The 18,785-nt window shown below is 35.0% G+C and overlaps 1 protein-coding gene across 1 annotated transcript in view; it reads left to right on the top strand.

Moving 5' to 3' along the window:
• LOC140324134 (voltage-dependent calcium channel subunit alpha-2/delta-1-like) overlaps positions 1-18,785 on the top strand; it is a gene marked incomplete in the record, with an annotated part of 94,587 nt that overhangs the window by 65,231 nt on the left and 10,571 nt on the right.

The following is an 18,785-nucleotide window of genomic DNA, read 5'->3' as shown; positions in this document are numbered from 1 at the left end:
TGAACAATAACTGTGTACTGTAGTCTTCTTCATGGGTAAATAAGGCATCCCCCTGAAAATAAGCCCTAGAGCATATTTTGGCCTTCCAAAAAAAATAAGACAGTGTCTTATCATCGGGGAAACAGGGTAGATGTTTTCCAGCGGTTTAAAGGCAAGCTTTAAAACTCTTGCAAAAGTGCATAAAAACGCAGTAGGAACATTTGCATCCGTTTTTATAAAACTGTCTCTGTAGACCCAGCCTAAGGAGTAAAAACCTTGTTTTCAGAAGAGCTATGGCTCTTTTAATATTTATTTTACTCTTTTACTTTACAAGGTATCACTTTTATATAATAGGTTACCTTTTTTTTATTTTTTTTCCCTGTGAATTTTTATGTCTTTTGATGTATAACGAGTCTATCTATTAATTTTCTTTTCGCAAAGTCAACTAAATTTTAAAGTTAATATTTTATTATCCTTTGTATGTTTTTATAGAAGTGTGAGCCAACAAATCTTTTGTGTGTTTTTGAGAACTAGATATCTGTGGAATCAAAACCAGGAATGAAAGCTAACAGCAGTCTAGCTTGCAGTGTGTTGACCTTTACAGCGTTGGAAGTACCGCATGAAAGGACTTCCCAAGACACAGTACTTGAAGCCTGCATAGTTCTATCTAAGCCACACTGTGATGTATACTAATTACTCCTGGTTTAACTTTGGCCTGGGAGTATCAAGGACTAGCCACACGCACACACAGGATAGTGTTAATAATGATGCAATGTCTTCTTCTGGGTTAAAACATTTCGGTAATTGTTTGAATTCTAGTATTATGACCTTGTGAAGGAACTCTTGGTAAATGTAATGGAAATATATTGTTTAAAGCTGTATTGATCACTTTGGCAGTAGTCTCCAACATGCAATTACTTTATTGCTTCTAAATATATTATTGGGCAATGTAAGCCTAAAGCCTGTGATCTAATTTTCTTATTGTGGCCCACGTCATCTCTCATTGCTCATTTTATTTAATGAAATTATATTCTGGGACATCTCTGCCTGGTTTTGTTCATCTGTTATAACCAACTGTCATTGCTTACCCGCTATCATTTCCTCATCTGGTCTTACAATCCTTTCTCTGCAGTTAGTGTTACCTCCTGCCTGTGCTCTTATCACTGAAGATTTTTACTACTAACAAGAAGTTAGTACACTACAATATTGTATGCAGTGGATTATGCTCAGTGGTGGCCTGGCTCTGATAATATCTTTAAAAGATTGTATTCCTGCCTTGTCTGCACAGGCTTTAAGGTTGGTGATCACTATATGCAACATGTGTGTGTGTGTATATATATATATATATATAAATAAAGAGAGGCAAGGAATGGGGAAGCATGATCAGAAGCCAAGAGATCAGGAATCAAGGCCAGAAGCCAGGAGATCAGGAATTAGGGCTAGAGCACAACAAGCACACATAGAACAAGCTAAACGAGTCAGACACTTTGGCAACGACCCCAGGGGGGTTTAGCCCATAAGGCTATGCAACATGGGTATTTTGCTTACTTCTTTGGAATGGCTCCCTTGCTTGCCCTAAACCCTGCAGACTCACTATTTCTAGTGATGGGGCAGAAATGCTGCTGCCTCACTAGCAAGGGGGCAATTTTTTCAAGAGACCAGCAGGGACTCCTTAGCCATCATGATGCTGTCAGCAAATTGCCAGTGTCAAGAAAGCCTTTTTGACTTCACCCTAAGTAGGCAGTTTACAAGTTCATGCAATAATTCAGATTTCGAATTGCTGAGAGAATACTACTGGTTGCCAGTGGAAATGCATACCAGTCAGTGCTACCAGCAGTTAAACAGGGCATTGAAGGATCCATGACAACTTCACTGTACATCTGTAAGTCAATCCAGCTTCATCACTGTGCACAGTACTGCGAGTCTATAAATTGGAGCTTGCAAAATTAAAATAATAGCAGAGAGTTGACCATACAGGTGAGCTGTTATGCCTTCCTGTCTTTGTCAGGTAATGCAGGCAATATTTGTTTGTTTCAATGGTGTTAGGGTATTTGGCTTCATGTAAAAATAAAACCTTACAAATTTCATCCTGGTCTATACATTGCAAAACTGTAGGGTTACGTTCCATTTCCGTCTGGTTTATGTTAGCAGTAGAAAAACAAGTAGGTTATAACCCTTCTTCACTTTTTTCAAAACTAAAAAAAAGTTTTTGCTAGACGTACACTTTAAGTGATGAAACTAGGGCACCATAGTTTGCAACTGTTTAGTGAAGGAGTAGCACTAAAATAACCACAGTAAACGCTGACACTACTGTGCACTGCAACAGAGATATTCAGTAACTTCACTTAAAAAAAATGGTGAAGGTTATTATTTATGTAAACATATGCCCAAAATCAAAGCAACTCTAATGCTTCTGATGTGGCTGTTTGGCTTTAAATTATAGCACAGTGCAGAAGGTACTGCTAATATACTTTTTTCTTAGGGTTTCTGAATCTGATTGTAAAAACACTTTTATCTAAGGCCATCCGGCTTTGAAGTTCATATGTGTGTTTATCTAGGCCCAGAGGGGCAATCCACAATTCAGTGTTTTTGCCAGAAAGGATGGACTGTCTAAGACCAAGCATCATTATTTTAAAAAGCCTCTGTATGTTAACCCTGACACAGAGTATATGTAAAAAGTACTATTTAAATAAAATCAGTTAAAATTTCTCTGCTATCTTTTTCATATATCTTTTGTTTCTGTGTATCCTGTTCATAATCAATTCCTTCTTTTTCACCCATCAAATTGAATTATATCTTTATATTCCCTTCCTTTTTTCTGTTCAAATATCTGACTTTCTGTCACCTTCCAACTAATATCAATCATTCATTCACCCTTCAATCATCCAATATGTTTTGCTGCATTGCACATTCACAGTAATTAGGGACAATGTTCTTGCTCCTTGTGAAAGGGCTCATTGCAAAACATTTACAGTGCAAAACATCAACATGGGCAAATCAGATAATAAATAGCCCCTGGTGTTGGTTCCTAGTTGCCTCATATGTTACAACTCCTATTTGTTACAGTGGTGTACACAATGTCACAATATGTGTCAGCATCATATCGTGTAATAGCACCTTGTTTAAAGACTCAAAAGAGACACAACAGATCGGCAATGGCATTTATAAAACGCCGAAACATGATTATGGATCCGTGAGTTTTCAGGGTTCTAAAGAAACCTAGGTGTAACTCCTACCTGCCATTGGATATGCATGTATACGTAGAATGGTGAATGATGAAAATGTAACCTTTTATTGGAGAAAATGGTTCAGTCTGCCATTGTCTGTAAAAAACCTTTTAAAGAGTGAAAGCATCTGTACGCAAAAATGTACAGGAACTTTACAACCTTCTTTGTTGCAACCTGTTGATAAATAAAGTTTGTTTGCTTTAAAATATGAAGGATGTTTCATGTGCCGAATTAAAATTCTCAATAGCTTTTTTTAGGAATTTTTTCTCACTTTCCTAACATAGCAACTTTATTTCCAATTTATACAATGGACATTCATGAATTAAATATTCTATATAATAAATGTTAATCAATTGCTATTCTAATTTATACCTTATGCCAAATAAACTTTCCATATTACTAAACTTATTTGTACATTCCTAGTTCATTTGATGCAATTATTTTATGCCAGTGGTCTACCTCCAACCATAAACAATAATAAATAAATCAAATGTTTAAACAGTAATCGAAAAAAATTATCTTCCTGTCAGAATTCTAATATGTTTTTTTCCCAAATCTTACCAATTTTGAATAATTTTGAATTTTCCTTATAAAATACACATTGTATTTTCATACATTTTTATGAAGCAATGTTATGTGCAGATACACCTATGAGTAAGTGCTTTAGTAGAACATTCCAAAATGTTAGTTTGCTTTCTGACTATGAAAGAAACGGAAAGCAACAAATTCCAGCATCACACATTATGCATGCGTTTCATAAGAGATTTATACCGTTGCCTGGCATGAGCTGAATAGGGCTTACCTTGGGGAAAATCACACTGCTGCTTTATCAGAATGTTTAAAAAAATAATGATATGTTCTCAAAAGGACAAACATTGTGAGATAGGCTTAGCTCTTGTGACATACCTCCTGTCCTATATGCTGTGTTATTTTGCTGAGTATTTTGTAACAAAATTCATCGTTTTTGGTTTCCAGCTAATATACATCTATTTATTTCTTTTATCATTTTAGGTATAAATAGGTATTACCTATATAATACTATATAATATTAATGATAATATAATACCAGTAATCTATATTTTATAAAAAAAAAGGTAATGGAAAATGGCGCTTTTTTATATTCTAGAGTACCAAATGTGCCATACAAAAATGCTTAAAATGTTTATTTTATTCTAGCATACTGCACATCAGTATGGTAGCTTTCAAAGCCCCCAGAGAATGAAGAGTCAAGAACAGCCATGCTTTGAGGAGACAGTTATTGACTGACCTATATGAGAATGAGACATCTTTCCACAAGAAGGCCAAAATAACATTTAAGCTAACTAAAATATAAAACTTAGATAAAAATCTAAATATAAAGTAGTAGCCTAGGTAAAATATTGCTCTGTGTGCCTTCTCAGAAGTTTTGGAGCATTGTTATGTAGAGTAAGGATGATGTTACATAGCACAATGACTCTTAGTTGTAGAATAGAAAAAAACTGTTTTTATTTTAAGGGGTAAGGTAACAGCAGTAACTTCTTCAGCTGTAGTAGAAATCTTCGTAATGCTGAAGTTGAAAAATTACATGACTGCTGTTGTCAATATTCCATAAAAACAACCCAAAACATGTATGGAGAAGATGTTGGTATGTTCCAAAATGTTATGTGGAAAACAGATTACTTCTTTGTTCCTTAGTTTCTAAAAGTCAATATAGTAATATTGAAAATAAAATGTTGTCTTGGAATCAGAAAATGAATGGAGATTTTCTATTAGGGACATTTGGCCAATTGAAATCTTTCAAAGAAAGACTTTATTACTTTGCGAAATTGTTTGTCTGCAAAAATATATAATGTTTCTTGTTAGAAATAGGGATCCTATGGACTCTAGCCATTGTTTGATCAATAAATATTGTTCAAAACATACACATTTTATTCATGCCATTTTAGAGGAAAACAATGACATACAGAAATATACATATTGTCTAATTTAATACATAATGAATTGCCATTGTAATCAGTTATAAATTAAAAAATGATCTTCCATGGCTTCAGTTGTGTTCACTTAGCTCATATAACGTTTTAGAGAAGGCAGAACTCTACTTCTAGGTGTAAATAAAGCTCAAGAAACAGCTCGATGCGTTTTACAACATTTCCAGCTGCTTTATTAAAAGAAGTGAATGCAAACAGATAAAGGACATAAATAGGGATGGGCGAGAATGCCTCTGACATTCTCACAAAAATTTCTTTGAACTACCGATGGGTTAGCGAAATTTTGGCGAACCAATTTCGCGGACACATTGGAAGTTCGAGGAAATCATTACAGGTCGAGTACCGCAGCTGCAATGCAGCCGTGGGAATCCTCCTGTGAGCGATCCCCGGACACTAGAAGTTAAATAAGACCTAGCCTCATTAGTACTCCTCCTGTTAGTGTGAGTCCCGCAGCTGTGCTCATCAATGAATGCAGCCATGGCAATCATCACAGGTTTGCTCTCTGATTGCTCTTGCAGGTCCTAAAAAAATTTGATCTCGATGGTCGAATTTACACAGACTGTTCTCGCTTACATGTTCGGTTAGCTAGAACGGCCCGATTCGCTGCGAGATCGAATTTCAAAATTCCGCTCGCTCATCCCTAGTCATAGGCTGATTGTTATAAGGCAACTCAATAAATAAAATCTTAAGAACACTCCTGGACTGCTCTCTAAGATATAACATTGTGGGCTAATCGCCAGATACTCCAACACCACTAGGTATATAGATATTTGAGATGTATACTCAAATATAGCTAAAGGTGTTGCATAACAAGAAAATGCTGTACCATGTGGCAGAACTGATCCAAACCTGTGTTAATAGTTCTAGCCTAGTTCTTTAGCTAACAGCCAACAGATACATAATTTTTTTTTTTTTAGAATTCATTCTATTACAGGATGGCAAGAACTTTAAGGGATATGAATTTTGGTTAGCCAAGACAGTAGGAAACATTAAACTTTAGAAGGAAATTAACTCCTTTTCTAATTATTTCATATTAAAAAGTGATAAATGTGCATGTACAAGAACAGCAGGCTCTGGCAGGATAAGAACAATATACATTATTAGTTTCAGATCAAGTGACTCAGAAATCTGCCTACTTTTTTTATATTGTCTCATTGTGTCATAGGAACCAAATGACCCTGATTTTTCTAAGCAGTTCATGTTAAGGTATGCTTGTAAGCAGCAGTCTAAATACATATATGAAATTGTGTCTACATTTCCATTAAGCCGCAGTTCCTGATTCATAAAACTGGCTGAACAGAAAACAAATGCTTTGGAAGGTGATCAATTTAAAAATATCAATTTAAATTGATCTGACTCATCTGGAGCACATCTTAGTTTTATGCAATGGGTCGAGCAGGGGAGAAGTTTTTTAAGATGGTAAAATATAATTGTAGGAAAGCCAAACACAAAGTTGGAATGTTGGACCTGTACAAACTCCTAAACATGTACCTTTTCCCACTGCAGTCACAACAAGACAGCTTATGTCTGTGATTGGATATTGAAGGAACAGCAGTTCAAAAATGAAGTCACCTCTGTGCTCTATTTACTATAAATGTTTAACGCAATTGAGCATGACTGGCTAACAATGCTGTCCTTCTTTCTCCTATTCTGCATGCTGAAGTGCTACAGATTGCACACTGGCAGATTTTTATGAATATATAAATGGATTTAAAGTTTTTAACACCTGTTCACCCTTACACTTTTAATTTAGCAAAGTAGGGCTTCATTGGCTTGAATTAGGGTTGGTAAACTCAACTGATCATGGAATTTTATTTGGACAGTAACCACATATTGCAAGCTCACTTGGGAAATGGATAATGCCACCACTCCTAATATGACCACCCTCTTTTAAAGATTGGGGTATACCATCACTATATCTATAACTAAAACGGTAAATAGTTGCACTCTGTTGGTAAAAGGGCATGTGGCCCGACATGTCAACACTGCATGTCACAGTTTAAGTCAAATGCCCCTTATAAAGCCAAAACACAAAATGTATCCCCATTCTAGAAGCAGTAATTACAAATACTAGTATAATTCACGATCCTATATCATCCTTTGGGATTCCATTCTTTGGCAAGGATATGGTAAGGTTCATACATTTACAAAATACAAAGTCATGGGAATTATCATTAGAGTATCCTGTATGTTGAAAAAAAAAAACCTATAATATTGACTTCGCTGAGCAGAATAGCTTCCAAAAGAAAGAAAATGTGACCAAAAATAGAAATAGTCAAATTCTGGGGAAAAAAAATGTTGAGCATGCTGTATTTGTTTTGCCTTCAAGTATTCTCTCCCATTGCAGCCTAAATTGCCATAGGACATAATTAGCAGATGGAATTCCTGTAGGCTGTTTCATATACTTGTTGAATGATCTTTCCTTCTTTTTTAACGCTAGTAAGATGGGTCATGCTGTCAAAGTACTCAAGTGGAAGACTCTGATAAGTGCGATAGTGGCATTTGTCCAAGGCACTGAGTACCAATTAGTTGTTTAATTGATGGAAGAGATTTAGAAAGGATAAGGGATGTGTACTGAGGGAAAAGTTACAGTGAACTCTTTTATAAGCATTTCAGAGAAGCATGTCAGGCTGACATCATACTTTATAAGTTCTGTGAGTAATAGTGCTGAAAAATAAAACTGGAGAGGAGGAAAAAAATGTACTGTGAGAACATTAATTACCTTCACAAAACATTTAATGACAAATGTAAGGAAAAAAAAAAAACACTAGCTGTCTGCAAACAATTTCCATAATCCAGACTTTTAATGGATTTAGCTATACATGCTTATGAGCAATAAAATAACAATGAGATATTTGGCACCGCATTACTCGGGGAGTTCTAAAACCAGTTTAATAACAATTTACACTAATAGATACCATAATTGTATGATTACAATCACTTCAATCATTAATATCCAAACAGTCGTCATCATTTTTAATAAATGAACAACTGACTAGATAGATAAGTGCTCTAATGTTTAGATCTAGATTTCAGTAAAAGTAAACTTTTATTGAAATGTTGACCTAAAGCCACATTAACGGTTTTGTTGGAATTAAAAATTAAAGAGATCTTGTCACCAATTTAAAACATTGCAGATAAAGCACAGAATATAAAACATTTTGCATTTTTTTACTTTCCCAAAATGTTTTTTGTTCACTTGCATTATGTATGACAATGGTCAATTCTCTAGCATAGTTACCTACCTCCTTGCACATCAGCCCTTTATATTTCAAGTAGTGGTGGTTATTATAACTTTCTTTCTCCTGCCTTCTGTACTATGGAGAATGAAGTCATGATCCTCTCAATAAAAATCTATGGAATGCTGATTACCCCAAATTTTACAAGATGATACAGAGCATTGCAATAGCACCTTTTGAGATAATAACCTGCATTTCCCACCATCTAAAGAGAAAGTGATGTGTCTCTTGCTTAGGCACTGTGGGGGTAAGGTAGGTATACTAACTATTTTCCCTCACATGTTTATTGTGGGTTCAGTTAAGTGCAGCAAATTAGGATTGTGGAAGGGGCTTTGCTATTTAGATGCAAACTTGGCTTTAAGCTAATACCACATATCATGACACTTAGAGCGTTAAAACAAGTTTGTGGTTTGAGATTGTTTTAGAATATAGCAGAAGACTGTGGGCTTTAATGTAGGGCTAACCTGGGCACTTTGGTTTATGAGCAGGATAGAAAAATGGACTCAGGTTGGCTGTTGGGAATACAGGAATATTATTAAAATTACCTTATAAAAACACAATGATGAGCCCCCACCCCAATTCATATTAAAAATATGCATGCCCACTATAAACGTATGGGGGTCTTTTTATAAAGCATGAATCTAACATTCAGAAAAAAAATACAGAAGGGTTGAACAGTATAGCCTTCTTTGTCTCAGATTGTTCTAGTAGGCCTTAATAACAGAGAAGAAGGAGTAGTCAATTCATACCCAGGATATCCATGTGTTTTTTCAGTCTCTTGCAGGAATAAATTGGAGCAATGGTAACATAGTCACTACAAGATATTCCATAGGTTATTATCTGCTGAATTAACAAACTATTTAAACAACATATTCAGGGTCTAATCAATATTAAATCATCCAGAACAAATACACATTTAAAAAATCTTGTCTTTGATGTTACTCATCTGATCAATGATTCAAATAGTGTTAAATCAACTGGTTAAGCATGACAACCAGAAAGCTAATAGGAAGATGAGGTCAGCAATGGCAGCCTCCATATTTCTATCACCAAAGGTTTTCTTAATTTATTTCATAATAAATTAAATGTTAAGAAAAAAAATTATCTTAGTGTGCTGCATGGAGACATTTAAATTTCATTGCTCCCAATGAAATTGTATATATTACTTACCACACTGCTGCACCCATTTATTATGGTAATAAAATATTGGTAATAAATTAATTTTCCTTTATACTTTTTTTTCATTACCAAAATTGTATCTTTGTAAATGAATTATTTAAAAGATGAATGTTTAATAGACTATATTTATTCACTTTAACAATGACCAATAATATTGACACCTACTCTTTTGACTACCTTTTGCCACCCCTCCTCCCATTCCCTTTCTTCCCTCCATAGAGAATTTATTTTGGGACTTTGAAATCTTTTTTAATAAAATTTCAACTTATCAAAAAAAAACCGCTACACAAATGCAGCAAAAAGAAGAAGGCATGGTCCTTTTTTTGCAGAGAATGCGGTGCAATTGAAAAATGATTGAAAAGATCGCTTTGTGCAATTACAGACACTTCTTAGACACCCTAGTGTTCATTGAAGCTCAGTTGTTAACCCCTACAAGGTCTGATTAAAAGTTCTTTTTATTTATTGAGTTAAGTATGGCTACCCCCAATGATTTTACAACCTTACAACATTTGATAAACTATAAAATGTGCAGGACTGTAAATCCTTTTCTTCTTGAGCACATGACGTCTTCTGAAAAAATGTCTGATAAAATGTAAATCTGTCTGTGCTTCCACACATAGATCAAATGTTTTATGATAATGCCAATTAGCTTTAGATGCCAAATGAATGTGACATGACACATCACTGCTGATGTGTGCAGTGTATGACTACTACACTCTATTCATTTTCTCTTTCATCTTAACTCCTACAGCTGTGTAATACATCAGCCCACTCTTTCTGTGCTGTAAATACTTATGTTCTGTTCATGAATCCAGATTTACATTTGGATGAATTCAGATTTAAAGCATCTACCTGTTTGTTAATCGATCTATCTATCTATCTATCTATCTATCTATCTATCTATCTATATATCATTTTTTTAAGTTTTTCCATTCTAGGACAAAATGTGAAAGAAAATGCCTATACTACACACAAATCCAAAGTTGTTGCACCTGCCACGTGATGTTTTTATTTTAATGCATCTATGTGATGTCTCGTCCCTCCTTCCAGTCTGTGACCAGACAGTAAAAAAGCAGATGCACCATCTTTTTGATATTATGTTTCACTCTTTCTATCAGCATTGTGATTGTTAGCACATAAGTGCTGTAACACAACTAATTGCTTCCTTGTGCTGCTTCTCTCTGTTTCTGTCCGGTCTTTGTTTTACCGGGACTGCAAAAAGCTGATGCCAAGTCAAATTAGGAACTTACACAGCTTGCATTAAAATTTACATTAAGGGTTTTTTTTTTTTATCTAATACAGATATGTATTAGTTTGTTCATTCATCAACCTTGTGTTTTTAAACTGGACCCTATTTGAATGCCTTTTTCTTGAGCCCTGTGTATTATACACCGTTCCCTCTTTTTTACATAAAATACTAGTTTTGTTTGCACTTCAGTGCTTCTGATGTCCTGCAGTATATTTGGAGCTACTTCAAAGCATACACCTTACAAAGCATACATAATGTCGGTTTGGCATTTCTTTGTTTCCTCATGGTGACAAAATGGACCATGCCTGCATAATATTTGTTGAAATGGTCACTTGTCTTCACTGTTCATCTGAGTGACAAAATGACAACTTGGGAGCATAAATAGCAACTAGTGATGTGCTATTGTTTTCCTACTAAGAGGTAGTATCAGAAAAAGGGTAGAAACGTGTGGGCAAATGAAATTTTTGCAGGCAAAAAAAGTATCAATTACAGCTCTTTCTCTTGAGTTTTGGATATCATCTAAAGCCTAGGCAAGTATCATATGGTCTCTGGCAATCAGATGGACTGTGAGCATTTTAAACCATAAATATATACAAATTACCAATCATTAAAGGTTGACCATGCACAGTTCTGTAGCACCAGCTGCAGATCATAAAAATGCCTCATACCTGCTACCAGGTGGTAGCTAAGTTGAATTTTCTTTTCTACCTTTCTATATTAGCCTATGTATTATACTTATCAGATGCTGTAAAGCTTAATTTCTCATACATAGCCTAAATATTGGAATGTTGAAAAGATTAACTGCTCACCCCAATACCCCAACTTCCGCCCTTCTCAATAGATGGAAAAGTCAGGAGATTAAGGAAAGGTTTACACGTGTTGTCCCAAATTTTAGGATACAGTGGTTTTCCTGGTCTAGCTTGTTTTCATCTGAATTAAGACATTGAATGCATACATTTAAAATAAACTGACCAATAATCAGTCCATATATAGTTCAACTTTTGTAGGAACATTGAAAGTAATAAATTGGCTGCACCTTTTGTTCAGTGCATCTGTATTAAAAGTAATATCAATAGCAATAATATAAATTGAGCTTGCACATGTTATATAGATTATTAGGAATTTACATGAATTGAAAGGAGTTTTACTGACACATTAACAAGGCACTCTCCAAAATTGCTATTGGCAAATATAAGGGTTACAGGTGTGCATTTTTACTTATTAGTTTACATTTTATCCATACATTCAGTAATTACAGAGCACTTCAAACCTCTATCATTAAGCACATATCCCACTAGCTTTAATGGCAGCAGTGATGCAGAGTAATACAATTATGGAGAATGAGGGGGAGGCTACAGAAAGGCATTGCTATCAATAGACATAAGTGAGCCACAGGTCAGCCATTAGAGTATGAGTCTAAAGCAAACCTGTACTTACCATAATTCTATTTAAATGGTAGCAGAATATCAATGCAAGAACACTGTTATATGTCATTGTGAGCACTAGACGTAAGACTCCACTGCATTTATTTAGCTATTGGTAATAGAAGCCTTCAAAAGTGGTGATCCTTTTTAGATGATTTGTTAATGAGGAAACCGCTTGTTTGCCAGAAAAAGGGTGTTATGAGGATGTGTAAAAAAAACATGGAGAGCAGCCCATTGGAGGCTCCTTGGTGTCATTTTTGCCTCTCTGTTAATTCCCTAAAAATGGGGGAGCAAGCTCATTCTAGTTTAAAGGGTTTGTGAACTGTAAAAAACGTGTTATTGAAAGGGGAAGAGAAAGAGAGAAAAATAACGAAGTTGCACATTCTGTGTGAGGCTGTCAGTTGTCTCCCTCAGACTGGAATAGATTGTTGTCAGCCTGTAAGGCACGAAGCTTATGGATGCTCAAGCGTCTGCCTTCTTTGTAACGAATGCTTACAGCAGCTGGCAGTGTGCTAGAACACTGCTCTGCCATGGCTTAATGCTGCTCAAGTTGTTCAGCTGACAGTAAGCACAGCCTAATATGCAGTCCATGCAGGTGGCAATTCAAAGCAGCAGCCCAGTGCATGTGCTGCATTTAGGACTGATGCGTGATAACCACATTGTAATGTTGGCGTAAATTTGGCTTAACCAATGTGCAACATAATATGAAAGGGAATTAAGTCAAAATTAGAATTTGGCTCCAAGCTGATCTATTTGTTTCTCAAATAAGAGAATGTGACTTGTAAGCGGCAAGGAGGTTGTTAAGTCATTGCTGACCTTCTTTTGCATCAGGTTTGAAGCCTGTTAGTAGTAATACGAACTAGCACATATTCCAGCCAATGATTTTAATAAGACCGTACAGCTCTGTATGTTAATGCTGCAACCAAAAAGACACAGTTTATGAATGCTAGCCGACCCAGTGGCCTCTCTACACAATTTTATGCAATTAAACCGTGGAACTGAAAATATTTTTTTTCCCTGCACCTCAGCTATACAAGAATCCAACCCTGCCTCGTAAGGGTTATCCAAACCAGGAAACACCATTTCCATGCTGAGCAGGAATATTACTAAAAGATTTATTCCTCTGATGTAAAATGACCTTTTTTGCAACTCTGGCAGTATCACAAATAATGTTTTGCCCCGTTGGCTGTGTTTATGACTGCTATGTGCTCCTCTTCCCTGAAGACACTAAATAATAGGCAGATGCGATGAACAAAACACACAAACCAATTCTACTCCGAACTATTATGAAAAAACAAATCAAATTAAGTAAATCCATTTATTTAGTTTTCTAGCTAGATAAAACTAAGTCAAAATCCCAAGAGCGCTTTTATTTCTACACGGTAAGTTTCACATTATTGTTTCTTGTATATTCCTAATGGTACATATGCAATAGTCTTTAGTAATAAAACTCATATTTTATTTGTTATTTAATACATTATATGTTGGCATGTTCTGCCATTCCATACTTTAAATGTTAGAAGAAGTTTGCTCATGTCAAAGATATGTAACAGTGTAAAAGGAAACTGCTTTATAGTGCGGCAAAATACGTAACAAGGTAAATCTTAATACATCCTTAAAAACACACCGGTCACAATTTGGTTTAGTCGTTTTGAGAGCTCATACAAAGTACATACAGTATGCTATATGCAGTATGCTATAGTATGTATGCTAGATTGATACATAGTGAGATTTACAATTCTTTACTAGTATATGGCAAAATCAACATTTAAAGCTAATATAATAAAAAGAACAAGATAAAGTGTAAACAAGACAGATCCTAAATGTTTTATTTTATGATGACTTATTTCTAAATTTTCCTTACAAATGTCTAGGTCAAAGTAAATGCTTGTTCTGGGTCAGTGACTTAAAATTTTAATGGAATAAGGTCAGCATGCCCACCAGGCAACATGCATTTTCAAAGCATCAACATTCATTCTCACATGCCAGCCTGCTTATTTTTTCTTCATTTGTTTTCTTTGCATGAAAATCTCCCATATTTGTAGTTGTGTCTTGCAGTACCATTGTGATCAATGCTAGTACCTAAAACTGGGGTTCTACAAGGTTTCATGGACAGTGAATCATTGAAATACTGCAGTGGTGATAGTGAGAAAGATATATATTTGTTACGGTATATATTTGTTGATTTATGGAATTTACATTCATAATCCAGTTGGTAGCACAAAGCCTAGAGACACAAGGAAAGTAGTTTTGTAATGTCTAGTACTGTCACTTTTTCTGGGGTCAGTGGAGTAGGGGAGGTGCTGTGCTAAGGGGTATATAAGCAGGGTAGCTAAGTCCTTTCACTCTCCTTAAAATGCAGATTTTTGGAATTGTTCACCAGGGTAAAACCTTGCCATCCTTTACATAACAAACTCTTTATTTTGCAATCACCATTGCTTCTTCGTAGGTAGGCATGCAAATCAAACTCTGTAGACATCTAATCTTGGTATTGTAACATAACGTGAAATTTTTTTGGCCTTTTCCTAAATCATAGAGCTGCATATAAATAAATAATATAGTTGCAACAACTAAAAAGTTATCATAGCATCTACCAGATAAAACTATATAAATATGCAGGAATTTTTGTCTTCCATGATGAAATCTCTGCAAGCAGTAAAGTAATATTTCTGCTAATTAATGTTCATAATCTTTTAAGCATCTAAAGTTGCTTGGTATCAAAGTCTTGTAGAGCACACCCTGAGAAGATACTGCTCATTAGCGATAGTTCTTCATGATAATTTTGTGTTTAATGCATTTTAAGAGCTAGATTTCTTATTAAAACTTCAATCACCTTGCACTTGATTGTAATTAAATCCACCCTGGGCAATACATTGTTCCCCAAGTAAATATGGCAAACATAATTAAGAGAAACTTTATAGTTAATGTATCATTGGTTTTCATGCAGTGATTAAGTTTTCAAGAGGGAGAAACACAATTATTCACTTTAGGCATAATATTTATTTCAGTAGTTGTTGCATGAAAAGTTTATTTTCCTTGAACTGGTTGTTGGTTTTGTTTTGTTTTTTATAGTATGTGAACTAGCTGTTTATCAAATTGAAATCTGAAGAGAAACCGAATCTTCAACACACAAAAAAAAATATGCAAATGACATTTAAAATATAAGTGATACAGCATATCCTTTGCATGTTAATTATATTAAATGAATGAATAGATATTAAAGCTCAATGTGCTTTGTGATTCAGCTTAGCTCTCTGAGAAAAGATTGATTCCTTCATTAAATGCCAAGGTTTATGGAATATGGAAATACAGAGATTGTGCATTTAAGCTGATAGAACAAGACCCTTTTTTATTAATTTCAAGCAAGTTGTGAAGCTTGCAGTATTATCCATTATTATGCATTATCTGTATAAGTGATCTAATATTTGAAGGTTACTTAGCTAAACCCAGAAAAAGGTACTCCCTAGCCTGAACACTGTGGGACCATTGGAGCTAATATTTTATAAGCAAACATGCTGTTAACCCAGAGTAAAGTATCTTTTATCAGTTGTACTAGTAAACCGCTTAAATATATACTAGCTATAGTTTTCTTGTGTGGCCTTTACTATGAAATTAGACTAACTTTTAATTAATAAAGTGTACCTAAACTCAGAATTTTTTCTTTACATAAAAGGGTAGACAATGCTTTTATTTAAAGTAAAAATTTTGTTTGTTAGTATTTTTTTAAGTGTAACACCCTTTTTGTTCAAAAAAAAATGCACCGCCCCTAATTCTCAATCACCTAGGTGATCAAGAATGAATGGGAGCGCAGAGCCTTCCAGGATACCTACGTCATGCATCCCAGGATGCTCTTTGGCTGCTCCTTCTGCGCATACTCAACTATTTTTTTCTCCTAATCTTCCTACACCACCCTATCTTGCACTGTGCGGGCACAGGATCGGGTGATGTAGGAAGAATAATGCAGAAGAAGAGAGGAAAAGATGGTGGCGCTCCCTCTGTGCCGGGCTGAAGACAGAACCTGATGGAAGAAACCTCTCGACAGATTGATGGTAAGTGTGATATTTTTGTTTTGGGTTAGTTTTGGGTTTACTTCCAGTGATTTTGACTCCTTGTTGAACAGTAACTTACTAAGAAGAATTATCACTTTGCTTAGGAAATTTCACTTACCTAAGTAAATGTGGTAATATTTCACTTTGTAAAGATTATCCAAATACAGTGGTACCTTGGTATAAGTCCTTAATCCGTTACTGATCCTTGGACTTATACCAAACAGGACTTATACAAAACAAATTTTTCCCATAAGAAATAAAAGGAAAAGGATTAATCTGTTCCCATGAAAAAAATTGTTATTGGCATAATATACATTGATGGGGCTGTATCAAATGATTTAAACACTGCTTAATACCAAAGTACATAAATACAAAAGCAATTAGATGGAATAATGAAAATGTAACCTCACTTTACCTTGCTGAGAAGAGTCCAGTGCCTACTAGGATGGTGCTCAGAAGGGAGGAGGAGGAGATGTTATTTAATTGACAGAGTTATAGCGGGGGTTGTTCACTGAATGGTAGCAACTGGCGTACTGACACTGGTGGGCAGTCGTGGCTTTGTCTCGAGAGAGGTAAATAAGGGTAGCTTGCGGTGTTATGACTCATTTTTACCCATACAAGTTCTAGCAAAAAGGTTGTACACTAAGCAAGGGTTGTATACCAAGCAAAATATTCCGTGTCCAAACAAGCCTTTTACCAAGTTGGACTTATTCCAAAACAGACTTATACCGAGGTACTACTGTATGTGCAAGTAAAAAAAAAAAATATATATATATATATTATATATGTTTTCTTGCATATGATTGGGTAATTCCAGCAAAGCCCATTCCATTTACTAAGCTAAGTGAGATATGCTCTGTAAGGGGTTGATTTACTAACGGTTATATGGCTGTTCAGTTAACACACAGGATTATCATTCTGCAACAGTTCACGTAGTTTAGTGACTGTGGTGAATACCCAATTACATGCTCCTGAAGGGATAGGTCAAGTCAGCAGAGCTTGGTCTTATTTGCTAAGCTAAGTGAATTATCCCTTACAGAGTTAGAATCCACTTTGCCTAAACCCCTTTTGTAAATCAACCTCAAAAAATGTATGTAATGCTAATAAAATGATTATAAGCAAGTAGTGATTCTATGACCAATCAGTAATAGAAATCTTTCTGACTCAACCTTTAAGTAGATGACAGAAGAGAAATTTTCTACAGTTTTCAGCTTAAAGTTTATACAAACTCTAGCAAAGATTTTTTTCTAGTTGCTACTTTTGCTCTATTGAACAACATTATATTGAAAACATTCTGTTATGTTTGTAAATGCAAAAAAAAAAAAAAATCTTGTGAGCTGATAACTTCTCCTCCTGACTGGTTATCGGTAAGCATTGTTCCCAATTTACCATTTACATATTAGGGAGTTTTTAGATCACTGTTATGCTGGTTAAAGTCACCAATGTCATAGCATTCTTTATTTCAATGTCACATGTGAGCTAGTTTAGTGTAGGTGAAATTTGACAGATGCACAATACCTTATTTGAAAAAATAAAGAAAGTAACTTTAGTTATTTTCAAGTGTCAGATTCACTTTAGCATAGACTTGACAGACAATTTCTTCCCAACGACAAAAATAATTGGAAGAACTGTGCATGCTGAGTTTACAATCGAGTGTTGACAGCAACAGTTTTTCAAGGTCACTGGTAGAACTGGGCTCAAACTGTTGAAGTCCTTTGTGTAGCTGTAATGTGTTTTCTTGGTTTAAAGTACGAACCATGGGGTCAGTCAAGTTAATATTATTTGGGGGAAAAATAATTTTTTAAGCAAAGGCTGGCTATTGGATGTGGATGAGGATTAAAGGGAATTTTTATTTAATTTTTATTATTTTAATATTACAGTAAGATATCTGGCCATAGTAATCAACTTGTCATGTTTACTTATTATATTAATTAATTAACTTATTCCCTACTGAGTTACATAGATTAAAGACACCTTTATTCCCTGGTTCCATGATTTATTTACCAAAATTACATTCTTGGCTCTGCGCATAATCTTATGCATCCTACCTTGTCATGTCAGATGTCATTGGACAGCTGCCATTCTGGAATAGAGTTCAGGAACTAATCAAAGTGGTTCCTAACTGTGTAATCTTTTTGTTAACCAATCACAGCCATTGCTATCTCAGCAGCATAAAGATAGAGTGTATAGAAAGTACCTCCCATGTATCGTGACCTAAACCCAATTAGGATGGTTTTGGAATGGGTTGGACCACAGAGTGAAGGCAAGGAAGCCAACAAGTGCTAAGCACCCCTCGGAACCCCATTCAAGACTGTTGGAAAACCATTACAAGTGACTACCTCATGAATCTGATTTCTACAATGTAGAAAATAATAAACAAAAAATGATATATTAAATGAGGTGTGTTCAAACTTTTAACCAGTACAGTATATATATATATATATATATATATATATATATATATATATATAT

Source organism: Pyxicephalus adspersus, chromosome 2, assembly GCF_032062135.1.
Source record: "Pyxicephalus adspersus chromosome 2, UCB_Pads_2.0, whole genome shotgun sequence".
Taxonomy (NCBI): domain Eukaryota; kingdom Metazoa; phylum Chordata; class Amphibia; order Anura; family Pyxicephalidae; genus Pyxicephalus; species Pyxicephalus adspersus.
This window is presented reverse-complemented; position numbering and strand designations above follow the sequence as displayed.